The following is a 6073-nucleotide window of genomic DNA, read 5'->3' as shown; positions in this document are numbered from 1 at the left end:
GGCCTTAAAAAGAGGGCCTTTTCCTCATGAGAGCCAGAGGTTGGGCAGATAACGTGGCAGAATGGAAAGAGTTGGACAGTTTGGCTACTTACTGGCTCTGCTTCCTCCTGCAAGTGACTTAACTTCCTGGAGCCTCCCTGTGCCCTAACTGTAAAAGGGGCATGAAGACGAAAGTGAAGATTAAATGAAATGGTATAATTAATGAGCAAATTATAGACGCTCAATAAACCTTGATGGCTTTCTCTTGCCAACACTGAATTTACCATGGGACCCCAGCACCTCCCGAGGCAATGCCCCTTCCCTCTCCCTTCACGGTTTAGCAGAGGGAAGGGATGGAAAGTTAAACCCCAGATCATCTCTCCTCGCCCGGCCCTCGCCCTGCCCCCACCTGGCCCCAGCGAGGTTCGTCGACTCTGGTCTGCACTGGTGCAAAACCCGGGTGGCTCTAGGGCTCTGGACTCCGCAGGGCACAAGCATGAATAGGAGTCACTGCTCTCTCTCCACACTGGAGCCTCAAATGGCTAAAAAGGTGGCCCCACCACCACGGGGTGGGTGCGGGGGAGGGGGGGAGACGTTTGCAAACTAACAGCGAAACAAAACAGCAGGTCAGTTAAAAGTGTCTAGGACTCTCTAGCGCCTTGGAACTCTAACAATAACTAACGTTATTAATCACATTATCTGGTAACCAGACTCTAAAAGTTGTTTTTTAACAGACTCATTTTTCCTCCCTCTCCGGTCTCCCCAGCAGGTACGCTCAAGTTGTCCCAAATGGAGGAAGATAAAGCATTTCTTTAGCACTGACTCACCTCCTCCCGCCCCTCCTTACGGGAAACGAGGAGACCTGACTAGACACGCGGCTGCGTCCCTAGGAGAAGGGGGAGCCGGGCACGCAGAGGAGGGGGCCCGCGACCAGCTGAGCCCCTCCGACCCCCACAGGGGGAGCCCAGGCACCGGGTGGTCAGACCCCAAGCGCTACTTGCCTGCCTGCGCCCTGCTGGCTTGCTCCGGCCACTGTCTCTGCCGCCCTGCCCTGCCCTGCCCTGCCCTCCCCTCCCCGCTCCCGCCCCCGACGTGAGCGGCTAAAAGCCGCCCAGAGTGAATCAGAGGGAGGGGCCTGAGCTGGCTGGGGGCGCTGCTGAGCCCGCCCCTCGCAATAGTCGTCTCCCCGCCACGGGGGAGACTCGGCTCTGAAACGAACCTAGAAGTGGGGCGGGTATTCGGGAAACTAACAACAGTACTCTGTGGAAAACTTGGCGAGAGCAAGGCAGTGTTCACAACCCACTCAACTGTTAAGATTTTTGGCTTGGATTAAGCTGTAACAGCTACTCTTCCTTGAGTGCTTACTATGTACTCAGTGCTGTAAACTTGACCTCTTTCAGTCTTCACAACTATTTGTCATTATGCCGCTTAATAGATGAAGTCTCCCGGAGGCTCAGAGAGGGTAGGTAACTTGTCCAGGGTCACACTGCTAGTTCAGTAGCAGAACCAGGATTCTAATCTAGGCTGGTCTGGCCTCAAAGCCGGTGCTAGAACTGGAACTCCTCACCCTTCTCATCGTTTTGTTTTATTATTATTCTTTAATTTTTTTTGGCCGAATTGGGTCTTCGTTGCTGCACACCGGCTTTCTCTAGTTGTGGTGAGCAGTAGCTGTGGCGAGCAGGGGCTACTCTTCCTTGCGGTGCACATGCTTCTCACTGCCGTGGCTTCTCTTGTTGCGGAGCACGGGCTCCAGGCGTGCGGGCTTCAGTAGTTGTAGCACACGGGCTTAGTCGCTCCGCGGCATGTGGGATCTTCCCAGACCAGGGATCAAACCCACGTCCCCTGCACTGGCAGGCGGATTCTTAACCACTGCACCACCAAGGAAGTCCCACCCCTCTTGTCTTTATTGAGAGAGAAACAGGCCAGCCAGTGTCTGCGCCCAGAGGCTAGGCCTTCCGGAAGTGAGGACAGCAAGTGGTCCACACTTCCATTTTTGCTTCTGAATGGAGACAGCCCTGCAGAGCAGGCAAACCCCGGCAAATGTCAGCTGACAAGAGGCATCAGGATGAGCACATGGCCCCTTGATGCAGTGGTAAGAGGACTTTTCCTTTCTTGGGAAGCAGCTTGGAAAATTCCAACGAGCATGACTTTCTCCAAGGCCCACTGATGGGGCCTGGGGTAAGGGAAGCAATTCAAAGCCTGGTTCTACCCCTTTCCATCTGGGCAACACTGAGCGACTACACTCCATTCCTGAGTAATGCTTAGAAACCACCCCACGTGTCCACCCTCCTCTGACCAACTGGTCACCTACAGACTCAGCCTAAATATCCCTCCTCGAAATGTGCAGTAATCCCTGACCTCCTCCTTAGTCCTCCCTGGGTGCTCTGGGCATCAGGCCACTGGGCCATCTGAGTCTTCAGACTCCGTGGGAAAACTTTTCAGCCATACCCTGGGAGCAAAGATGGAATTATATCCATGGGCCACCTAGTCAACCCCTGGCCCGCTTCTGGACAGCTGAGCCCCACCAAGACCCTACTAGGCATAGTGTATGCTATGCTACGCTATGCTAGACAGAGCATTTCCATTTTCTGCATTTTTAAGGTAAAATTTACAGTGAAAATCACAAATCGTTGTGCATTTGAATGAGTCTTCACATATGCAAACACCCATACAACCCACATCCCTACCAAGATATAAAACACTTCTACCACCCAGGAAAGTTCCCTCACCACCCCTTTCTCTCATCTGCCATGTGTGCCTTCCCCATCACACTGTTAGTTCCTCCAGCCCAGGGACCATATCAGGTCATCCTTGTGACCCCAGCACCCAGCAGAGCATTCAGCAGGTAAGAGACACTCCAAAAAAAAAATTTTTTTTTTTTTTTTTTACTGAATTAACAGGGAGCAAAATCCTCAAATTCTAGCAATGCCCTAGCCTCTGTCACCTTGGGAAAGTCACTTAAACCTTCTGAACCACAGGTTCCTCACATGTGAAGCAAGGACAATTACCCCAGCCCTCCTACCTTGAGGGATTGTGGGGATCCAATGAGATGACCTATGGGAGTCTCTTTGAAAAGAATAAAGGCCTAGACACGTGCAGGCTGCCATTACCATTATTATTAATAAACTCCTACTTCTAAAACAAACATGTGGCTAAAATAAACCAGGAGAGGAAGGCATCGGAGACTGACATCCAGGCTTTGGCTACTTGGGCTCTGGCCAAGGTCTGCAGCCGCCCAAGATGGCCAGTTTTCTGGTTCTGTGCCCATAGACCCAGGCTGTGGGCTGATTTCCGGGGCTAAGAATTTCCTGAAATTGCAAAGGATTCTCCCTAAGTGAGTTCCCAACCTGGCTTCTCTAACTACCCTGCCATATGGCCCTCTCTGAGCCTGCTTCCCATCTGTAAAATGCAGCACTAGACGAGGAGTCCCTTCTGGCTCCTCTGACTCCAATCCAGAGGGGCACATCAGGCTGACCTGTTGCATTTCCTTAGCCTGGGCGGGGCGGGTCAGTGGCGGGATGGTAGGGATCTGTTGCAATACCTGAAAATTCCAATATCACAGCTCCCCCAGAATACTCCTTTGAAGGCACTAACTCAGAACGCTGCTAGACTTTTTTTTTTAATGAATTTGTTTTATTTTACTTCATTTATTTTTGGCTTCATTGGGTCTTCGTAGCTGTGCACAGGCTTTCTCTAGTTGCAGCGAGCAGGGGCTGCTCTTTGTTGCAGTGCAAGGGCTTCTCATTGCGGTGGCTTCTCTTGTTGTGGAGCATGGGCTCTAGGTGTGCAGGCTTCAGTAGTCGTGGCTTGCGGGCTCTAGAGTGCAGGCTCAGTAGTTGTGGCGCACGGGCTTAGTTGCTCTGCAGCACGTGGGATCTTCCCAGACCACGGCTCGAACCCATGTCCCCTGCATTGGCAGGCCGATTCTTAACCACTGCTCCACCAGGAGAGCCCACTGCTAGGCTTTAAATTTGATCTGCAGTGAATTTTTCTAGATCATTTCAGCTTCTCTGAGGAAGAGCTGGGGGTCTGGATGGCCATATTTTCTGAGTAAAGCTCATGATTACAAAGTTTCTTTTCAATCACTGCTGGGTGCTCAGAGGCGTCCTGGACGGTGACACCCCAGAATTCCTTGGTGACCTGTTGGGAAAATAGGACTGTCCAGTACAGCATGAATGAGTGGGCCAGGAGAAGCTCTGGTGGAGCATTGTGGTGGCGGGGAGGGTACCGAGTGACTGGGGCAGGAGGGACTGGTCCCCAGGGAGGACGCAAGAGGACAGGTTTACCCCCTCAAGGCCAGGGTCACATTGGGTCCTCATGCCATTGTAAGTTCATGATAAGAGCTAACACTCTTGAGTGTTGACACTATATGCCAGGCACTGTCCTTCATATGATTTTCTCATTTAATCCTCCCATTTGCCCTCTAAAGTAGATCCTCTTATTATCCTCATTTTACAGGTGAGAAAATGGAGGCCAAGTGGGGTCAAAATAACGTGCTCCGGGACTCCCTTAGTAAATGCAGAGCGAGGTGGTTGGACCCCCGGCCTCCCCTCCCAACTATCACTGCACATCACTGCTCTCCCGCCTCCTCTCCCAAGGCCCATCCTGCTCTCGGCGTTGAATGCTAGTGCCAGCTCTGAGTCCTTCACACATAAGGGGCTACCCCTGCTCATCCTCTAGATACTGGGATTTAAAATTTTTTTTTAAAAGTTTTATTTATAAAAATAGTACAGGGCTTCCCTGTTGGTGCAGTGGTTGAGAGTCCGCCTGCCGATGTAGGGGACGCGGGTTCGTGCCCCGGTCTGGGAAGATCCCACATGCCGCTGGGCCCGTGGGCCATGGCCGCTGGGCCTGCGTGTCCGGAGCCTGTGTTCTGCAACGGGAGAGGCCACAGCGGTGAGAGGCCAGTGTACCGCAAAAAAAAAATAAATAAATAAAAAAATAGTAGAGTACTGATACATGCTACAACCTGAATTTTTAAAATACCATGCTAAGTGAAAGAAGCCAGACACAAAAGACCACATATATGATTTCATTTATGTGAAATGTCCAGAACAGGCAAATCTGTAGAAACAGGATGTAGATTAGTGGTTGCCTAGGGTCCGAGGGGATGAGGACTTTAAACGGTGACTGCTAATCAGTACAGGTTTCTTTTGGGGGTGATGAAAATGTTCTCAAATTAGTTTGTGGTGACAATTGCACAACTGAGAATATATTAAAAAACACTGAATTGCACATTCAGTAAGGCTGTCAACAAATGAAAGGGCTCTGTAACCTATAAATAGTTAAGTCCTGGCTCGACCCATTTGCACCCCACTTAAAAAAATTGTATAGAGAGGTTCCACGTACCTACGACCCAGCTTCTCCTAATGGGACATCTTACTTAACTACAGTACGTGTAACTTCCCCTTTAAAGTGTGGCTCCTGAAGGCCCAGCACCTTTTCTCCAGTGCTTCAGAGTTCAGATAACACCTCACCCATGCCCGGGGCTTTACAGTTTACAAAACACCCCCTCCACACACAGCCCCCACCCCCCGACTTGATCCTCAAAGCAAACCCGTGGGCCAGTGTCGCCCCATTTCTTGGTTTTCGTGGTCAGAAGAGTCCTTTTCCCTCCCTGGCCTCCTTCTGTAGGGTTGCTAAATTTGACAAATAAAAATGCTATCTGGGGCTTCCCTGGTGGCGCAGTGGTTGAGAGTCCGCCTGCCAATGCAGGGGTACACGGGTTCGTGCCCCGGTCTGGGAAAATCCCACATGCCGCGGAGCGGCTGGGCCCGTGAGCGATGGCCGCTGAGCTTGCGCATCCGGAGCCTGTGCTCCGCAACGGGAGAGGCCACCACAGTGAGAGGCCCGCGTACAGCAAAAAATAAAAAATAAAAATAAATAAATAAATAATTTAAAAAATGTTATCTGTCAGCTCTAGAGGGTAATCACCTCTAATGTGTCCAGCCAGTCCTGGGCTGGTCTGGTCATCATTTTGAGACACCATTGATCGCAGACTCTTAAGAACTGAAAGGGCCCTGGACTGTCGCCTAGTCCAGCCTTGCCCAGCAGGCCTGGGCTGGGCCTCCCAGGCCAAGTCCTCACTCTGGCT

Source organism: Lipotes vexillifer, unplaced genomic scaffold, assembly GCF_000442215.2.
Source record: "Lipotes vexillifer unplaced genomic scaffold, Lipotes_vexillifer_v1.1 scaffold1098, whole genome shotgun sequence".
In the NCBI taxonomy this organism is placed as follows: domain Eukaryota; kingdom Metazoa; phylum Chordata; class Mammalia; order Artiodactyla; family Lipotidae; genus Lipotes; species Lipotes vexillifer.
Note: the sequence above shows the minus strand (reverse complement) of the source record.